Raw genomic sequence first — 22,077 nt, 5'->3', positions numbered from 1 at the left:
AAGTGAAAACTTATAAAATTATGTCCTACAAATAATTCTGGGTGATTTATAATCTTTATGATAGTTTAAAAATGTATTTTTTATTTTATTTTATCTTTTCTTTTCTTTTTGCCACCAATCAGCTTCTGGAAATCTTCAAGATTTTCCTAAACTATTCATAGTTGATTTTCATCTTACATATTTAAAATGCTTACCTGATACCAGAAAAGAGTGATAGAGTTAGAGTCATATACATACACAGATAGACTAATGAAGCTACAAAAATAAGAGGTACTAGAAGGTAAAGAGATAGTTGATAGATGTAATTCATGTCAGCAAGAGCCACTAAAGAAATAACTGCACAGGTAAATAAATACTCCTTAGGAGCCAATCACTACAGTGAAGTAAAAGAAAATGGTACTATATCAAAGTACCTATTATCAACAAAACAAACAAACCTGAAAAAAAGAAAAAAAAGGACAAAAAGAAACAGTGGTTTCTATTGCCATAGACTTACTCCAGGAAGTGAAATTAGAAGTTCTCAAGCTGTTAACAAATTTCTTTAAGATTAGAGTAAAACGGAGACCCAATTACACATTACAAAACAAATCATATAGCTTTATTTCCTCTATTCTGACCAAACTAGATTGATATAGTCAGACCTAACTTACCTGACTCTATTATTGCCCAAGCAGTTAAAATCAGCAAAAACTAATGGTAACATGTATTTTCAGATTAGATACTTCGGATTTTAATGAAATAGGTACTATCTTTAACCCACTGAGCCACCCAGGCGCCCCTAGGTACTATCTTTAGAAACAACAGGAATATTAAGGGTAGTAAAATTCATCTAAGAATTTTAAGAGAGAATAATATAGAATAAGAATATAGAATAATAATACAGCCATGAAAAAAATTAACTGAATTACTATACAAATTATATTAAAATAGATGATTACAAAATACTACCATCCAGTGTAAACAAGGCTTCAGTGTTTTGTATATAAAAATAACTAAGTTAAGTTCCCACTACTTATCTGATGACTGTTGCTCTTAAAATATTAAATAAAAGCTACTTTAATTAAAATCTATAGTTTCTTATTCTCTTCAGATGTGTAAAGGGCATGCTATATGATCAGCACTGAGCTTGTGATTGGGACTATTAAAATGAATTTGCTTTAATTTTTTAGATATTGTATTTATACACTAAGAATCATGAACTGACAAAGACATATAGACTAAATATAAACAAGTGAGAAACCCTCATTCCAGAAAAAAAGGGGAGATCATATTAGATAAAAGGATACAACGTAAAGTAAAAGGAAGATGGCATGAAAGTAACAGGAAAGTTTTATTAAGGAGAGATAGTCTGCAATAGTTTGAATAGATGTCACCTGGAGCTGTGAATGAAGTGAAATGAAGATAAAAATTAAACTAAGATCAGGTTTGGAGAACCTTAAAAGCCACAGTATAAACTTGATTTACCTTGCAAGAAACAGAAAGTTGCTGGACAAATTCAAGTACAGCATGAACAAATTCATTCAGACAACTGGATGAAGACTACAGACATTCAAACTAAGGAAGGTGCTTGTTACTGCAACAGACTAGAAGAGATTTGATGAAGGTATATGGTCACTATATATTTACAGTCATTTAATCCTCATAGCAATTCTATGAGATAGAGATAGAAATGGCTATTATTCACAGCTTACAAATGAGGAAACTAAAGCACAGATACTATAAAATCAAATCAAAGTCACAACTCGTAAGTGTTTGGTGGGAGGGAAGATATGACCCCAAATTACTTGGTTCCAAAATTCAAGCATTTTAGCCACTATTTTGCTACTGAGAAATAAAACAAAAACAAAAACAATACCACTGCATAATAAAAACGAAAAGTTTCAAAAAGTAAGGTTGGTCACTAATATTATATGCTGAAATGAGACCAAATGCAGCGAGTACTTAAAAATTTAAAAGGCCATTAAATTTAGCACTTCAAGGTCAACATTCTTCAACATAAATGACAATTTTTGCCTTAGGAATCAATCACCTACCATATATTCAACTTAAGATACCAAACACTATACAAAAGGTTAGAATATGAACAAGTAGCTTCAACATGCTTTAAAATTTAATTTTAATGAATAAAATCTAGTAAATGAAATTTATTAAATTTATTTTAATTTAGAATAGAGTCTGAAAGCTAACAAATTAAGTTTTTAAATCAAAAGAATAACATTTTTATAATAGTCTAATGCCAAAATGTAAAGTAAAAAATTATTCTTAAATAGCACGGTATTTCAGCAGATCTTTAAAAATATTAGAAGCAAAACAAGTCATCACACAGGTCATCTAGAACGCAAAGACAAATAATATGTGGTGTCTGCCTAAATAATGTATGATATTTTATCTATTTCATAATGATATATCAGATTAGTTTTTTCAGACATCAATATTACAACATAAAAAATTAAAATTTTGATTTGGCAAAAAGTACCATTAGCAAACAAAACACATGCATACAAAAAAAAAAAAACAACAAACCTGAAAGAAAGTATTTGCAACTTATATAAAGACATATGATAAACTCATTTTAAAAAAAGGGAAAACAGCTAATAGAATAACAGGCACAGGAAACGGTAAGACAACACATGGGTGATAAAACCCAGAAGGTTAATGCTAATCAATATTTGATAAATTCTCAGTCTCACAGGTAGTCACAATATGTAATCAAATGCCAATTTCTATCCACTGGATTGTTAAAAATCCATGTGATGATATTCTCACACATCCGTGTCTATTGGGTAATGAAATAATTGTATCTATTAAAATGTAAAGTACACACACACACTTTATGTATATATACATTTAATAAACATATTCTTTGGTCAAGCAAACTCACTTTTAATAGAAATCAAAAAGAAAAAAATTCCATAAATAGAGAAATATTACAATAAATCATGGCACATCCACATTACATTTTGTAGCTATTTAAAAACTGGTTTAGTTCTATTTTTATTGAAAAAAGTCCTTTATGTGTTCTCAAGTTAAAAAAAAAAAAGCAGGTGTTAGAGTAAAGCCTATTACAACTGTAAAAGGGAGATAGAGGTTGGAGGGAGGAGGTCAGCCAATGGGCCCTGATATTTTGTTTGTACTTAAAATAAAGAAGTATAGATGATTATACATGAAACTTAACATGTTCCATCAAAGGAGTGGGGTTTGAGTAAGTAAGGAGAAAAATAATATTCCTCTATACATTTGTTATTTACATGGTTACAAACAACATATATTGCTTTGGTACTTTAAAAAAAATCAATCCGTAAGTTAATAAATGCGTTCTAATCCAGTATGCCATTATTTACTCTTAAAATAAAAAGCTATCTATATATGCCAAAGCATTTGTTTTACTTTTGGTTTTATCTGTTTTTCCTGATATATATATATAAGGAAAAAAACTATATCTTATATATGTATCTTATTTATGTATCTTATATATATATAAATATATACATAAATGTATTTTTTCTTCATGAACATTTTGTAGTTTTATAATTGTTATTTTAACTGAATTTTTAGCAAAGAGTAATAGTTTGAAAACAGCATCATATAAAATGTCCTTTATATCTTACTTATATAATGTTACAGTCCAAAAGAAAAACTGCACATTGTGCCATTTCAGATCAAATAATTCACCATAGATCTCTGCTTGAATCTACCTACTGCCATAAAAGAACTTCCCATCTTCTGGCTATGGTCACAGAACCTCTCTTATGGAATGCCTTGCTCCTTTCTTCCCTAATGCTTAAACTACCCAACCTTTTACAGCCCCATTGCTTTTACTGGATACCACTCATTTTTTATAATCATCATACTGGGTAATCCTATACTAAGAGTTCCCATTATGTAAAATTCTTGGAAAACAGGTTCTTCCTCTGTAACAAATTTCTGTGGCTTTCAGATCCCAACGATGTAGGGGGTGAAGTGGAGAGAGGAAGAGACATAGGGGGAGAAGGAGAGGAGGGAAGAAAAGGGCGGGGAAAAAAAGAAAGGTACTTGTTCAGTAGGACATACCTGAATTATATCACTAACAAAGGCCTTCAGTCACTTTTAGTTGAAAGCATGGGAATATATATACATACCACATACTGTCCTGACTAGTTCTTTTGAGCTAGGTAACTGCTATTAGCAAAAAATCAAACAAGATAAAGTGAAGATAAAGAATTGTTGAACTCAGGATGCCTGGGTGGCTCAGTTGGTTGGACGACTGCCTTCGGCTCAGGTCATGATCCTGGAATCCCGGGATCGAGTCCCGCATCGGGCTCCCGGCTCCGCAGGAGTCTGCTTCTCTCTCTGACCTTCTCCTCGCTCATGCTCTCTCTCACTGTCTCTCTCTCAAATAAATAAATAAAAATCTTTAAAAAAAAAAAAAAGAATTGTTGAACTCAATGTAAACTCATATTTTGAGAAATTTGGAAGAAAAGCAACAGAGTTAACGTTTGTTAGGAAACTAAATCTAATCTACACTTACAGAGCTCAAAGAGAGCAATATTCAAAGAGTTATTCAGTTGGGTAAAAGGGAACAACAGACAGCATACTGACTGAGAAATTTCCCATTAAATTTACATTCCTTTAATTGATACTGCACCTTTTATAAATATTCCTATATTCCTGGGGGTAGGGAGAATCAAAGTAATATTTAAACACTACTTAATGCATTTTTTAAAAACATGAGATATTAAGAAATGTTCATGTTACCAAATAAATTCTCAAGTTTTTTGTTTTTTAAATAATTGTGTGATTGGGCCCATACCCAAGCATTCCATATCAACACTAAAATTGAAAGTCCAATGCCCCAGAAGTCTTACAAACTATATTTTGGTAAATTACTTTCTCTTTCTTGGCAATGTTTTCATAGATGCAAATAAGCTTTGTACTTGTTTTATGTGGGACGACTTCATAACTTAAGTCCCACTAGAAATATATCCTCTCAAAGTTAAAAAATGTTGATTTTTCTTCTTATTATTTAATTTTAGAGCAAAAGTGTGAGCTGGGGGAGGGGCAGAAGGGAAGGGAGAGAGAAACTCAAGCAGACTCGACACTAGTGCAGAGCCGAGGTGGGGCTGGACTAGACTGACCCTGAGATCATGACCCCAGCAGAGACCAAGAGTCAGATGCTTAACCAACTGAACCACCCAGGCTCCTAGGCAGGCACTGATGTTTTAGACTTTTGAATCTATTCATGTTTTGTTTCCTTGTATAAGCAGCTCAAGTAATATACATGCAAAGTGATAATAAAAAGGATACTTTTCTGGGTTACATGTATAAATGAGACATATGCGTTTACTAAACAAAGATTTCCTGATTTATTAACAGGTCATTTAAGATCAAGGGTTACTAAGATGAAAAAAGAACAGGAAGTGCATAATGGAGAAAGGGATTAACTTTAAAGAATAAACAAGCTGTCCCTTGCAGATATGACAAACTAAATGATTTGTGTATCACAGTTTATACATAACGTAAAGGGGAAAAGCCATGCTCCTAAAATATTTTTTTTTATTTATTTTGAAAAGAGACTTCTATAATAGAATTCAGTGCTTGGTCACCCTTCCCCTACATTTCTATCCCAACTTCAGTTTCTTTTTTAATGAAAAAAAGGAGTCAGCAAAACAAAATGCCACCATTAAATCATTTTGCAACATTTTGTGTCAAAAATGTAATGGGAAATGCACACATCAAGGGAAAGGTTACTGTTCTTCCAGAACATCTTTTCACTTGGTTCATGGCTCATCCTTCTACATAACTGTGCAGGCACTACTGATGGTTTCTTTCTCGGTTTAATGTGGCATTTGAAAGATTATGGCATTTTCAGGAAAGCACACTGCAGTGATTTTAGTGGTTATCTGGCTGAAAGTGATACGGAGATTTAGAATAACTGTGCTGTTTATGTGCACTGGTGAAATTCAGCTACCAAGTCATCTCACAATGTCAACTTAATTCTTGATTGTGTATTTTCTTAATTATACATGAGGCAGTCTAGAAAGAGAGACCAGAATTAGAGGAAACTCCTAGATGGGAGCTTGCTGTATAAATAAAGGTATACTATAAAGGTATACTATATACAGCTTTAACTCCTACTAAGTGCATTGTAGTAGGAAGAGCTAATTCAGAAACTGTTATCTTAAATCACTGCAGTTGAGGATAGCGTAATTGCTCCTTGAAACTGTTTCACAAAAAGGATTAAAAAGAATGAAGAATTTTTAAAAATCTTAATTAAAATCAAAAGAAACTATATATCATGCATGTAAAACAATCAGGAGATAATAAAGAGTAAATAAGAAACCTGTTATAAGTACTTACTTAGGTAACACATCATTTTTATGTACAATATACTTCAGCCTACTTAAAAGTTCAACCTATCTTTTGTTTTAGAGAATTAAGGAGAGAACAAAAATGTTTCAGATTTCACATTTCCTACTATAAACTATTCCTCACAAACCTACATCTCAATTAGTAAAAAAATGTGCAGTGGCTACCTTATAATTAACTCACATTTTGGTAGGCTATGATCTATAAGATGTAATAACCCAATTTAAAATTAGAAAAATATTATGGGCTAATAATACATTAAAAATAATACTGTAGGTGAAAGTTTTATGCTGCAAATTTTTCAGAATTCTATACACCTAAATAATTTCTGAATTTATTCTTCATTGCTATACTATTATAATATCATAGAATGAAAATTGAAGGGGATTTTCAAATCGATCTAATATGCTGCTCATTTAATGAATGAGATAACTAGTTCCCAAAGAAGTTATCTTCATTCCTCATGGTAACACAGCCTCTTGCTGGCAAAGTCTTACCTAAAATTTCAACTTCTCAATTTTAGCTCTGTGCCATCCCTACCATTTTTCTTGGCTGGTTATTTAATTAAGTTTTCAAGTAAGATTCACTTTTTGAGTCTATTAAATATTAAATGCACTACCATTGGGAAAAAAAAGATTTCTTCCTTTCGTAAACAGAAAAATTATCATCCTCATTTTCCTTATTAACAGTCTTTCCATATATGTCAACAATATTAATTGGAATATTAAAGTTACACTTATGAAGCATACTATATCTAGAGAATGTGTGAATAAGATGAAATGAGGGAAAATGAGGTTTAACAGCTTCTCTTCTCTACCCTTAATCATAAAACAAGCATAAAATCATGTGTATTCAGATACCAGAGTATTAACTAAAATACACATGCATGGCATACACACACACACACACACACACACACACACACACACACGCACACACTCTCACGCACTTTAATACCTGAGCAAGATTTCCCTAGGGTTATGTAATTCTGAGGTTATGTATTTCTGAGATTTAAATCTGACTTTCATATATGCAGGTGTAAGAATTAAATTCTCAATTAATGAACAAATTAATATTTGCTTTGTAAAGATTCTAAAATCACAATGTCTTATTTGCTAAGCTTACTAAATTTCAAAGGACTGCAAACTCTATTATCTTGTATTGTTCTGTTCATTTACATGATCCCTCCTCTCCAAACAAACAACCCACCCTCAGATTATAATCAAGAGGCTGACTTATATATATATATCTGTTCTACAAATATAATTCACAAAATACAAATACACTATGCTTATGATTTTTCTTTTTCTTTCTTTTTTTTCTTTTGCACAACTCGTGATTAATACAGATACACCTCTCTAAAATTTCACATCATTGTGCTGACATACCCAGAAATTGCTTTAATCTACAATTAGTACAATGATGTATGTTGGTCTTATGGCAAGACAGAGGGACTTCAAAAGCATTTAGTAAATAGCATAGTAGAAGAATAAAGATTATAGCACTGAAGTCTCAGACAATATCATGAAAACTATAAAATAAACACATCGGATCATCTTGAAAGGGCTGTTACCATTTAACCTGCAACAAACACATTAATCAAAGGAACATTTTATCCAATCAGGGAGCGGAAATGTAAATTATACTGAGACTATATAAGATTCACAGCACAGACTCTAGAGCCAGATTGCCTGAATCTGAATATCAGCTCTACTTCTTCTAAAGCTATGCAACTTTTGGGAACTTACTCAGGTGGTTCTCTATGGCTTAGTTTCCTCATTAATTCAATGGGGATAATACTCCTTAGCTCACAGGATAAGGATTAAGTGATTAAAAATATATGGTACACATTATTTGTTTTATTACAGTTGTTGTTTGCATGTATAGAGCATTTACAATTCCATAACAACTGAGCCAACCCCTATATTTGCATTTTATCTCACTTAATCCTCCAACAACCTAAGGGGGAGATAATAGTGATTACTGCTGTTTTACAGATAAGGAAACTAAGCCACAGAAACAATACTGGTCAGAGTTAATAATAAGAGAAACAGGTGTCAAATCCAGCTGAGTGGATACAAATCCTCAAACTAATCATCTGTTACACAATACTGTCCCCCAAAATGTAGAAAAATACTGAAATTTAATAAAATTTAGGCTCTTCACATAAATCTAGCAGGCTACTTTTTAAAATATCCAATGTTAATAAAATACAAAGGTAAAGAAGGACTAAAATGGAATGATTTTTTTTCATATTTCAAGACTCATTTTAGTATATATTTAATTAGAAGTTCCTTTAAAAAAATATTCAATCACACTTGTTAAAGATGGTAAAGTATACTTCATTTGGGACCATCACAATAGACATTAGGACCATAGCAACTGGATTTTATAGAGGAAGAGAAAGATGCAGCTCAACTCTGAATAAGCATGGGCAAGTGGGAATTTATGGCCAAGGAAAAGGGTGGAAATCAGTGGATGAAAAATTACTAGGAGGAGACATCAAAAATAAGGGGAGATTCTAGCTAAAACCAACCAAACAGGATTGTTGCAGAAGCTCGCCCTGGTGATCAGACATCCCCTTCGGAGAGGTGGAGGATGAAGAACCTGACCAGATATCTAGGATGGTAAGATATCAAGAGTGGGGGGAATTCTGATTGAACTGACTCAGCAGGATAAACAATCTAACCTTACACCTAAAGGAAGCTAGCTAAAAAAAAAAAAAAAAAAAAAAAGTCCAAAACCAGTAGAAGAAAGGGAATTAGAAAGATCAGAGCAGAAGCAAATGAAATAGAGACCCCCCCCCCAAAAAGTATAACAGATCAATGAAACCAGAAGCTGGTTCTTTGAAAAGATATCAAAATTATAAATCTTTTGCCAGACTCATGGAAAAAAAGAGGCAAGAGGGAAGACTCAAATAAATAAAATCAGAAATGAAGGAAAAGTAACAACCAATACCACAGAAATACAGGGGGGGTTATAAGGGAATATTATAAAATATATGCCTACAGATTCAATAACCTAAAAGAAATGGATAAATTCCGAAACTGAATCAGGAAGTAATAGAAAATTTGGACAGACTGATTACTAGCAATGAAACCGAATAGGTAATTTAAAAAAACAAGAACAAAAACAAAAAAACTCCCATCAAGCAAAATTCCAGGACCAGAAGGCTTCAAAGGTGAATTCTAGCAAACATTTAAAGAAGAGGTAATACCTATTCTTCTCAAACTATTCCAAAAATATAGAAGAGGAAGGAAAGCTTCCAAATTTATTCTATGAGGTCAGCAATACCCTGATACCAAACCAGATAAAGACAACAACAACAAAAAGAAAACCACTGGCCAATATCTCTAATAAACATAGATATAAAAATCCTCAACAAAATATTACCAAACTTTACATTAAAAAAATATTACATTAAAAAAAATCAATTACCAGGATAAAGTGGGATTTATCTCAGGGATAAAAAGGTGGTTCAATATTCACAAATCAATGTGATACATCACATTAACAAGAGAAAGGATAAAAAACATATGATCATCTCAACAGATGAGAAAAGGCATTTCACAAAGTACAATATCCATTCTTGATAAAAGCTCTCAACAAAGTAGGTTTAGAGGGAACACACCTCAGCATAATAAAGGCCATAATATGAAAAGGCCAAAGCTAATATCATATTCAATGATGAAAAAGTGAGCACTTTTTCTCTAAGTGCAGGAACAAGAATGTCCACTCTTGCCATTTCTTCAGCTTAGTACTGGAAGTCCTAGCCACAATCATCAAGTAAGTAAAAGAAATAAAAGGCATCAAACTGGCAAAGAAAACGTAAAACTGTCACTATTTGCAGATGATCTGATACTACATATAGAAAACCCTAAAGACTCATAAATAATTTCAGGAAAGTCACAGGATACAAAATTAAATATCAGTTGCATTTCTTAACAATAATAATTATCAGTTGCATTTCTTTAGACTAATAATCAAGTAAAAGAGAAATTAAGAAAACAATCGCATTTAAAAATTGACAAAAAATAAAATACGGATGAATAAAGCAAGGAAGTGTATTCTGAAAACTATAAAACACTGATGAAAGAAATTGAAGACAACACAAACAAATGAAAAGATATCCCATGCCCATGGATTAGAAGAACCAATACTGTTTAAAATGTCCATATACACTATGGAGTATTATGCCTCCACCAGAAAGGATGAATACCCAACTTTTGTATCAACATGGACGGGACTGAAAGAGATTATGCTGAGTGAAATAAGTCAAGCAGAGAGAGTCAATTATCATATGGTTTCACTTATTTGTGGAGCATAACAAATAGCATGGACGACATGGGGGAGATGGAGAGGAGAAGGGAGTTGAGGGAAATTGGGAGAGGAGGTGAACCATGAGAGACTATGGACTCTGAAAAACAATCTGAGGGTTTTGAAGGGGCGGGGGGTGGGAGGTTGGGGGAACCAGGTGGTGTGTATTGGAGAGGGCATGGATTGCATGGAGCACTGGGTGTGGTGCAAAAACAATGAATACTGTTACACTGAAAATAAAAAAATAAATAAATAAATAAATAAAATGTCCATGACCAATCTACAGATTTAATACAATCACTATCGAAACACCAACATTTTTCACAGAACGAGAACAAACAATCCTAAAATTTGTACGGAACCACAAAAGACCCCAAAGAGCCAAAGCAATCCTGAGAAAGAAAAACAAAGCTTGAGTATCACAATTCCAGAGTACAAGTTATATTACAAAGGTATATTAATCAAAACATATGGTACTAGGGCGCCTGGTTGGCTCAGTGGGTTAAAGCCTCTGCCTTCAGCTCAGGTCATGGTCCCGGGGTACTGGGATCGAGCCCCGCATCGGGCTCTCTGCTCAGTGGGGAGCCTGCTTCCTCCTCTCTCTCTCTGCCTGCCTCTCTGCCTGCTTGTGATCTCTCTCTGTCAAATAAATAAACAAAATCTTTAAAAAAAAAAAAAAACATATGGTACTGGCACAAAAGCAGACATATAGATCAACGGAACAAAACAGAGCCTAGAAATAAACCCAAGCATAAATGGTCAATTAAACCACAACAAGAGGTAAGAATATACAACAGAGAAAAGATAGCTTTTTCGACAAATGGTGCTGGGAAAATGGGACAACTACATGCAAAAAGAAAACCAAAAACTGAAAAAACAAAAACAATGTACCATTTCCTTACACTATGCACAAAAATAAACTCAAACTTGATTAAAGACCTAAATATGACACCTGAAACCATAAAACTCCTAAAAGAAAACATAGGCAGTAATTTCTTTTACATCAGCCTTAGCAACATTTTTCTAAATATGTCTCTTCAGGCAAGAGAAACAAAAGCAAAATTAAACCACTGACACTACAACCAAATAAAAAGCTTTTGTATAGAGAGGGAAACCATTAACAAAACCATAAGGCAAACTATGGGATAGGAGAAGATATCTGCAACTAATATATCTGAGAAGGGGTCAATATCTAAAATATACAAAGAACTTATACAACTTAACACCAAAGAACTAAATAATCCCACTAAAAAATGGGAAGAGGACCATTTTTCCAAAGAAGATATTCTAATGGCCAACAGACACATGAAAAGATGCTCAACATCACACATCAAGGAAATGTAGATCAAAACAATGAAATATCATCTCACACCAGTCAAAACAGCTAAAATAAAAAGGACAAGAAATAGTAAGTGCTGGCAAGCACTTGTGGAGGAAAAGGAACCCTCATGCACTGTTGGTGGGAAAGCAAATTGGTGCAGACGCTGTTGAAAACAGTATGGAAGTTCCACAAAATGTTAAAAACTGTACGATCCAGTAATTCCACTACTGGGTACTCACCCAAAGAAAACAAAAGCACCAACTTGAAAAGCTATGTACACCCCTATATTTACTGCAGCATTATTAACAATAGGCAAGATATGGAAGCAAACCAAATAAATGTCTATCCACAGATGAATGGATAAAGATGTAGTGTGTGTGGGTGTATCTGAGTATGAATGAATGAATATGAATATTACTCAGTCATGAAAAGGAATGAGATCTTGCCATTTTCAACAACATGAACAGAACTACCATGGATATGGTGCTAACTGAAATAAGTCAGAGAAAGACAAAAATCATATGATTTCACTCAAACTTGGAATTTAAAAGATAAAACAAATGATAAGACAAAGAAAAAAAAAGAGAAAACAAAAAAGCAAACTCTTAAATACAGAGAACAAAATGGTGGTTGCCAGAGGGGAAGTGATGGGGAGATAAATGGAATAGATAAAAAGGATTAACAGTACACTTACCCTGATGAGCACTGAGTAATTTATAGAATTGTTAAATCATTAGACTGCACACCTGAAGCTAATATAATAATACTATATCTTAATTATACTTCAGAAAAAAAAAATAAATAAAAAGTGGGGCGTGTAGGTGGCTCTCAGTCACTTGGGTGTCTGACTCTTGGTTTTGGCTCAGATCATGATTTAGGAATCATGAGACTGACCCCCACCTCAGTCTCCATGCTCAGTGGGGAGTCTACCTGGGGTTCTCTCCCTCTCCTATGTGCTTCCCCTCGCTCACACTCTCCCTCTCAAATAAATAAGTAAATCTTTTTTTTTTCAAATAAGTAAATCTTAAAAAAAAAAGAAGTATTTGCTATTTAACAATGGAAGTAGGTATTATGAATAAACTTATTTTCCTCTCCTCTTTAGCTAAAAGAGAGAGACACAGCAACACAACAGCTTCCACTCTAAGAGATTTTTTTTTCTTGAGACTTAATCAAGACATATAATCACATTGTACATAGTTACAGAGTAGCCTCGAAAGAGACCCTACTGACAATATGTGTTTCCAGGAGAGCTTGTGAGGGAACGTAAACAAATAGCATGGGCTTGGGAATTTGGGAGTATCGCATAATCTGTGAATATCAGAGCTACTATGTTAGACTTCAGAGATGATACAGCCTAAGTTCTTCTAAAATAAGAAAACAGAGATCCAGAGAGAAGAACTAACTTGCCTAAAATGACAGAATTGGCAAGTGACAAGTATGAAGTAGCTGAGATCTCTTAGTGAAGTATCTCAATCAAAAAACTATTATATAATACTTTTTCCTTACAACATGTATATACTATTTTTAAGTTTGTTTTTAATAATTAAAAATGCTTATAAATTTTTAAAATAAAACAAACTATTTAAAGAACTGTCTCTTCCCTCAAAGAAATTACAAAATATTTCAATTATATAAAGCTACAAAGGTGTACAGACCTAGCAATGTATCAGCAAATAATTTATTAAGTATTTATTTGGAATTAATTGCCTGTGGCATACTGTATTAGATTATAAAAACTATCACAAAACAATGGAAGGCCAAGACCCTACTCTTATCTAATAGAAAAAGTAAAAACAATTCATAGACAATTTTTAAACAAGAGGATGACAGCATGATGTAGGACTGTATATGAGTCCCAAGGGCAACTGAAGCAAGAAAAAGATCACTGTGGAATCATCTAAGTCAGGAAAGGTACATGGAAGAAGTAAACACTGACCTTGCTTAAAAAGAAGAGAATGTGATCCAAAATATTACAAGTAGTAAAGTAAGCAAATAGCTGCAGTGCACATTCAAAAGAAAGTACAACTAAACAAAAGAAGCAACTGACAACTGAGATGAAATTTAAAAATTCCCTGGAAAACCCATCTTATCAAAACAGACACAAAACAAAATTTAAAAGAATCTCAATAGCACTATATTTATTTTTAAAAATGAATTATCAAAAACTACCCAAGAACTAAAACTGTGATCCAAATGGTTTCACATAGAAATTTAGTGGAAAAGTATCAATTATAAAGATAAATGAGAGAGGAACACTTTCAAGTATACTCTAAAAACAAAACCTGATAACAAGACTTTACAAGAAATTAACAAAAACAATAACTTTCATGAATAGAGACACAAAGCCTTTATCAAAATATTAACAAATGAAATCCAAAAACATATATATAAAAGGCAATACCTCATGACCTAGAGGGGCTTATCCCAGGATTGCAAGGTTGGTATAATTTTTTGAGCCTCCTTATGTGGAAGAAGGAGCTAGACTGAAACCCTGAAGAAGGAGCTCATGTACCTCTGCCAAAATCTCCTTATTGAGGGGTCTTACACTCTACTGACTCAGTCCTTTCTACTTCTAGCCCTTGCACCCATCCTCTCCCCTAGTGCCCAGAAACCAGCAAAACCTTTTGTTCAGGACTTCCTTAGCAGTGACATAATGCCCCACTCCCCTCCACGTCTGCATTGATTGATTTGAACTTCACCCAATGCTATTCAGCGGAGAAAACATGGAATATCTGGGGAGCCAGCAACCTTTCCTGTTTGGCCTCTTGTTTATGCACTACAATAAATAAAGAAATTTACCTATCCTAATTGACCACCTCAACACCTGGCAGCTCTCCATTTTTGCATTAAAGGTTCAAAAAATTGAATTTAAAAATTATACAATAACATCAAAAAAACACTAAATAAATGGAAATACATTTAATAAAAGATATACAAGACTTTTATACTGAAAACTACAAAAACACAGATGAGAAAAAATAAAAGATATCTGAAAATCTGAATAATGTAGAGCTATGTCAAGTTCAAGGATCAGAGCACAATCCTGTTGAACACCCAAAAAACAAATAATCCAATTAAAAATGAGCAGAAGACATGAACAGACATTTCTTTAAAGAAGACATACGGATGGCCAAGACACACAAAGATGCTCAACATCACTTATGATAACAGAAATGCAAATCAAAACTATATCACCTCACATATGTCAGAAGGGTTAAAATAAAAAACACAAGGAACAAGCATTGACAAGAGTGTAGAGAGAAAGGAACCCTCATGAACTGCTGGTGGGAATGTAAGCTATTGCAGCCACTGTGGAACAGTATGGAGGGTCCTCAAAAATTTAAATATACAACTACCCTATGACCCAGTAATTGTACTAGAGTATTTATCCAAAAAATACAAAAACACTACTTCAAAGGGATACATGCATCTTGATGTTTATTGCAGTATTATTTATAATAGCCAAATTATGGAAGCAGTAATTTACATTACATATATATAGCTCATATATATGAGATACATAGGGATCCAATTTCACCACATCATCACCAACACTTGCTATTTTGTTTTAAAATAGCCATTCTAATGGTTTGAAGTGGTATCTTGTGGTTTTCATTCTAATTTCTCTATTGAGTGATCTTAGGATCTTTTCATGTCTTTGTTGGCTGATGTGTATCTTTGTTGGAGAAATGTCTATTCCAGTCTTTTGCTAGTTTTAACCATGTTTTTTGTTTTGTTTTGTCTTAATGAGTTGTAGTTCTTGATGTACTCTTGATTATCAATCCCTTATCAGATATTTGATTTATAAATATTTTCTCCCATTTTGGGGGGCTGCCTTTTCACTCTGTTGATATTGTCCTTTTGATACACAAAAGTTTAATTTTGAATGAAATCCAACTTATCTATTTTTGTGGTTGTTGTTGCTGCCTGTGCCTTTTATGGTATTATATCCAGGTTTCTTTTTTTGTTTTTTCAATGAAAATGGGCAAGCATTTCTGACACGTATATGAAAATGCAAAGGAACTAGAAGCACAAAATAACTTACTATATAGTAACTTGATTACTATAGTAATCAAGACAATTGGTACTGGCTAGGAATAAATACTTAGCTTAATGAAATAGAATACAGTTTCAAAAAAACCCACTTTTTTTTTTTTTAAAGATTTTATTTATTTGAGAGAGAAAGAGAATGAGCAATGGGGAGGGGCAGAGGGAGAAAGAGAAAAAGAGAAGCAAAATCCCTGCTGAGCAGGAAGTCTGATGTGGGGCTTGATCCCAGGACCCAGGGATCATGACCTGAGCTGAAGGCAGACGCTTAAGGACTGAGCCACCCACGCGCTCCAAAAGGACCCATATTTAAAAAGCCAACTGATTTTTAACAGTGACACCAAAGCAACTTCATGTAGAAAGGCAAGCATTCTCAACAGATGGTGCTGGAAAACTGGAAACCCACATGAAACAATAAACCTTCCTTAACTCTGCCTGAGATCATAAAAAGTAATTTCAAATAGATCACAAATCTCAATATTGAAGTTAAAGTTACAAAGCTTCTAGAAGAAAATTTATGTGATAATCTTTGTAACCTGGACATAGGCAAAGGATTCTTAGATAGGAAACAAAAGCAATACTCATAAAAGAAAAAGGTACTTAACTGGACTTCAACAAAATTAGTAACTTCTGCTCTTGAAATGATACCATTAAGGAAATGAATAGGCAAGCCATGAATAAGGAGAACATGTTTGAAAAACATTTGTTTATAAAAGGACTTACATCCAAAATATATTTAAAAACTTCTACAACTCAATACTAAACATGTAACCCAATCTTAAAAAAAATGGGCAAAAGAATTAGTTCTCAAAGAAAGACACACAAATAGCCAGAAAGTACATGAAAATGCGCTCAACATCCCTATCTATATCTACATATGTATCTTTGTCTATATATCTATAACTATATCTAATTTACATTACTCTGATCAGAGTAAATTAAAACTACAGTGGGATTCCCTCACATACCTATTAAAACAGCAGACATCAAATAAAAACTAAACATATTATTTATATGAAATTCTACAAGAGGGAAAACTAACGCAAGGTCGAAAAGAATAGCAAAACGGGTGCCTTTGAAAAGAATGAATGACTGAGAAAGGGCACAGCTTCTTGGAATTAATGAAAATGTTCCAGATCTTATTAGAAATGGGGGTTATATGAGTGCATACTTTTCAGGAAAGTCATCAATTTATTCACTTAATACTTTTGCATTTCACTGTATATAACTTACTACCACCCTCCCAACACACACTAGTGAACAGAGCAGATTTACTTTTTGTAGTTGTTTGGGTTGGCAATTCTGAAACTACTTCCTGTATATTCTAAACTCAAGCAGGGAACTATTGAACATGATACTTATAATAAAGTTTAATAAATGGAAACAATATGAAACTGTTTAAGTTTGTTTCATTATTTCATTATTACTTTAGGATTTACAATTTAGGGACACTGAATTTTTGTTTGTCTATGTAGTTGACACAGTGTAGATTTTAAAACACTGAAACAAAACATGTATGATTTAGTTTCTATTTAGGGATAGCCATTTTTTTACTTTTAATTTTCTGTTATCTACATCCAAATAACTAAGATTGAAATACAGTGGTATTTCATCAAAACATCTACTTTTAAAAATATATCAGCAAGGAGGGGCGCCTGGGTGGCTCAGTGGGTTGGGCCGCTGCCTTCGGCTCAGGTCATGATCCCAGGTCCTGGGTTCAAGCCCCACATCGGGCTTTCTCCTCAGCGGGGAGCCTGCTTCCTCCTCTCTCTCTGCCTGCCTCTCTGCCTACTTGTGATTTCTCTCTGTCAAATAAATAAATAAAATCTTTAAAAAATATATATATATCAGCAAGGATAATATCTTTTAAAGCTTTTTTTCCTACTTATCTTTAGAAATAAGGGAAATAAAAATATCTTTGTAAACCAATAATCAGACTGATTTCTTAATGCAGCTTCCTATAAAGTGTGTAAGCCACTAACGACTATGATTGATGGAGGTTGGGGGGAGTAGTTCCAGTAACTTGGAGGGAGAACATAAAGCTTTACAAGGTTAAGCTTAACAGAGACTATGGCCTTCAAGATGGTTATACTTTCAAGAGAAAAAAGCCAAGTTAAACATATACCAAAAAGAATAGCAGCCAAACTTGAAGAAAGAGGTACATCACAAAGCTGTCAGGGTGACATGAGAGGATACATTTTTGCCACACGTATCTGAAGGAAATAATTAAAATTCAAGCTTTGGAAGTAGTCCTTCAGAATAAAGTAATTTTATGGTACTAACTAACCACTGACTCAGGAATACAAGACAAAACAAAGTAAAACAAAAATGTAAAACCTATCCTTGAAACTGCTGGTAGAGGCAAGGAATAAAAACAAGCTTGTCCAGAAATGTCTTTGTACAGAGAAATGTCTGGTTTTCATACATTTGAAAGTTATTAGAAGACATAAATCATTTTAAAACTTGTAGTTATTTCTAGGTTTTAATTTATAATTATCCAAATAATCCAAACACCACCACTTACAATCATTATATTCCTACATAAGTATGCAAATTTTATCATTAAGAATGATTATTATGCGATAAACTGCACAAGAAACAGTAAACTAACAAGTGCGTAATCAAAACAAAAAACTCATTCTAGGGACGCCTGGGTGGCTCAGTTGGTTGGGCAGCTGCCTTCGGCTCAGGTCATGATCCCAGCGTCCTGGGATCGAGTCCCACATCGGGCTCCTTGCTTGGCGGGGAGCCTGCTTCTCCCTCTGCCTCTGCCTGCCATTCTGTCCACCTGTGCTCGCTCTCTCTCCCTCTCTGACAAATAAATTAAAAAAAAAAAAACAAAAAAAAAACCTCATTCTATTTGTTTTAAGAAATCTACCAACTGCAATTTTGACTATTTTTAAAAAATAATATTAGGTTTCATTTTCTAAGTATTTTTTTAAAGATTTATTTATTTATTTTAGAGAGAGTGCATTGCGGGGGCTGGGGGGCAAGGAACAGGGGGAGAGGGAGAGAGAAACTCAACCGGCATGACACAGGGCTCAATCTCATGAACCGTGAGATCAGGACCTAAGCCGAAACCAAAAGTCAGATGATCAACCATCGGGGCACCCCTCATTTTTTAGTGTAATTTAAAACAATCCATTTTTAGTGATCTGATGTTCTATGAGCATAGTTAACAAGTTATAACTAATCTTAGCTTTACTCTCTAGTCTAATAAAACCTTTGCAAGAAAACAACCATTCAACTATGACACAGGTAATCTAGTAAGACTCCAATACATGTTAGAACAAAATGGGTAATTTAAGGAAAAAAAAAAAAAACCTGAATAATCAGAGACTAATATTTGAAATAAAATTCTGATAAATATGAATTTTTGCAGGTGCTCCTAACAGGTCATAATACAATCAAATCTAGTTAGGAGGGAAGCACTCAGACGCCAGATATTGAAAATGTGAAATAAGTAAAAGTAATAACGATATTGTTGAGAGACCAAACATTCTAATCTTATGGTTCAATATCTATATAATTGGCCATATGCTCAAATAAGGAGGAGAATATAGTAAGCATTTAATAGTGTGGACTCAGCTATAAAAGTAAAACAGCTTCATAGATCATTTCCTATACTCAAAGCTTTTGAGTAATGGCCACAATACAAAATAAAATTAAAGATACTATTCATGGAAACAAATAGATTCCAGGGTTTTTAGTTTTAGGAAACCTTTTTTCTCTCTTCTATCTCCCATTAAATATTAAGATGTACACAGTTAAGCTAAAATCTAAGGTCTAAAAGTTGGTCTTATTCTAAATCTGATAGCTTGATAAAGCCTTAGAAGAAAGGCGTACCGACATCTAAAAATCTATCTTTTGCAAATCAAATATGATTTCCTAAGGAGAGGGATCACTTCAGTTCCGTTTGTTACACTGATGTATCAACTAACTAATCTCAGATCTGTAGTGCCTATTTCCTTACCTAATACACAGAAAAAATTCATCCCCCTTTTTTTAGTGACACAAAAGCAATTTTCCTTTATTAAGCCTTCTAAACATCTTCATCAAATACTTGTATTTAATGACCAATTTGTTCTAGGAATAAATTATAACAGCAAAAGTTTTCTTTATTAATTCAGCAAAGAATGATCAGTCATTATTTATATGAAGAAGTCATTCATTTACCAAGCACGTACTGAGTATTAATTATTCCAGGAACTGTGGAAACAAAAACCAATAAATAATGTATCACTACATGGCCATAACTATCTCAAAAAAAGAACATCCATCACAGAGAAATAAATACCTAAAAAGACTTCACAATTCCAAAACAGAGTTTCAATCTGGCCTTTAGCATTAAGAAATACACATTTTTAATTGGAAATTTCCCACACAATTTTGATTTAAATTTTAAAAGCAGATGGCAAAATGGAAGCACTGTTTTTGAAAAATGTGTAAGATACTGTAAACCATCTTCCTCCTTAGGATCTTGATCATTGTCAGATTTCCCATGTCTAGTGAAAATAGTGGAGTCTAATCATTTTAAGGAATATGTCTCAACAAACTCAACAAAAACAAGGCATGCACATTCTCTGAAAGGCAAAAATAAGCATGTATTATTACTAAAACATATTTACCAATTGGAACCCTTATTTCAGAACCCTCATATATGTGTCCTTTGTATTACTAAACAATACTACTACCACTACCCTACAATTTTATATGGAAAAATACTTATTGCTCATTTAAGTCCCTAATGGAACAGAGCATAATTTTGATCATGTACAATAAAGGGAAAAACTGAGACACAGAAATGCTAAATTACTTGCAAAAGACCTGAGAAAAACTTAGACGCAAACCAAAAATAATAGTTGGAACCTAGTATCACAGTTAACGGATTAAGTGAACTCAATTTCCCAATGATATTAAAAAATTACACATGTAAATTCACATATACACATATACAAATAAAGGAAAAAGCCAGGAAAATAATTAAGAAGGAATTTTTTATATAGCCTGAATTACATAGAGAAGTGTGGTTTCAAAATCAAAGCTGCTAAACCTGAGTCACATCTATCAGTTCAAAGGAACTTAAGAAAATAAATACAGTATATTCAGTAAAATAGTAATTAAATTACCACCCAAGAAGTTTCATTTTATAAATAAACCTAACAGACATACGTAATAAGTATAAATGTGTCTCTGACTAAGCACTGAAATATATCTTTAGGAAAAATAAAGTCTAATTTAAAATGTCTTAAAATGAAAAGTTAAAAAATAGCATGTGTACGTAATACTTAAGATGCAATCATAAAAGTGCAGAATTTTGTGGGGTGGGGTGATTTGGAAACAATAATGGTGCCAATTACAAAATAAAAGAGATGTTAGGGGAAATGGCTGATATTAACTTATAAGATTACCTTTTAAACACATGAAATTCTACATTAAAAAAAAATTCTTCTTTAACCCACGAGCAATCGTGCTTATATATGAATATGTACTTTGTTTTTAACAGAAGAGTCACATTATAACCATAAAACATTTTATGGCACTGCTTTATATCCAGCTTATTTTATCCTCAAAACCATTAACATATAATATTTATTAAAACATTTAATTCCCTCTTCATTACCTCTTTAAAACCTTTGCAGAAAATCTGTGATGTTATCTTCTTAACAAGGCAAAACCAAGGAAAACTTTGTATATTCATCATTTCTAGAGTAACAAAAATATCTTTACCTTCCAGAAGACTATCCACAAAATCCCAGACACTGGCATGTTATAATAATGCAATTAGGAATGGAAATTTTATGACAGAAATTAATTAAATGATAGGAAAGGCCAATATTATTTTTAAAATCTCACCAAGAATCGAAGAAAGATTGTATCTACTTTTTTAAATGACAACTAAAATATGATGTGTTGGAGATGCTCTTGTTATAAAGTGGTTTTTAAAATTAAAATTGAACTTATGTCTGAGGTTCTTTCAAATATATGACCAAGCAAATAAAATAAATAGAAACCTGGTAAAAATGTATAGGTCCTATAGCAAAAAT

The 22,077-nt window shown here is 33.0% G+C and overlaps 1 protein-coding gene across 6 annotated transcripts in view; it reads right to left on the bottom strand.

Annotated features, from left to right (window-relative positions):
- PHF14 (PHD finger protein 14) overlaps positions 1 to 22,077 on the bottom strand; it is a 236,083-nt gene that overhangs the window by 119,643 nt on the left and 94,363 nt on the right. The gene's annotated exons all lie outside the window — the stretch shown is intronic.

This window comes from Lutra lutra, chromosome 11 (assembly GCF_902655055.1).
Source record: "Lutra lutra chromosome 11, mLutLut1.2, whole genome shotgun sequence".
Lineage (NCBI taxonomy): Eukaryota > Metazoa > Chordata > Mammalia > Carnivora > Mustelidae > Lutra > Lutra lutra.
Note: the sequence above shows the minus strand (reverse complement) of the source record. Positions and strands in the feature narration are given on the sequence as shown.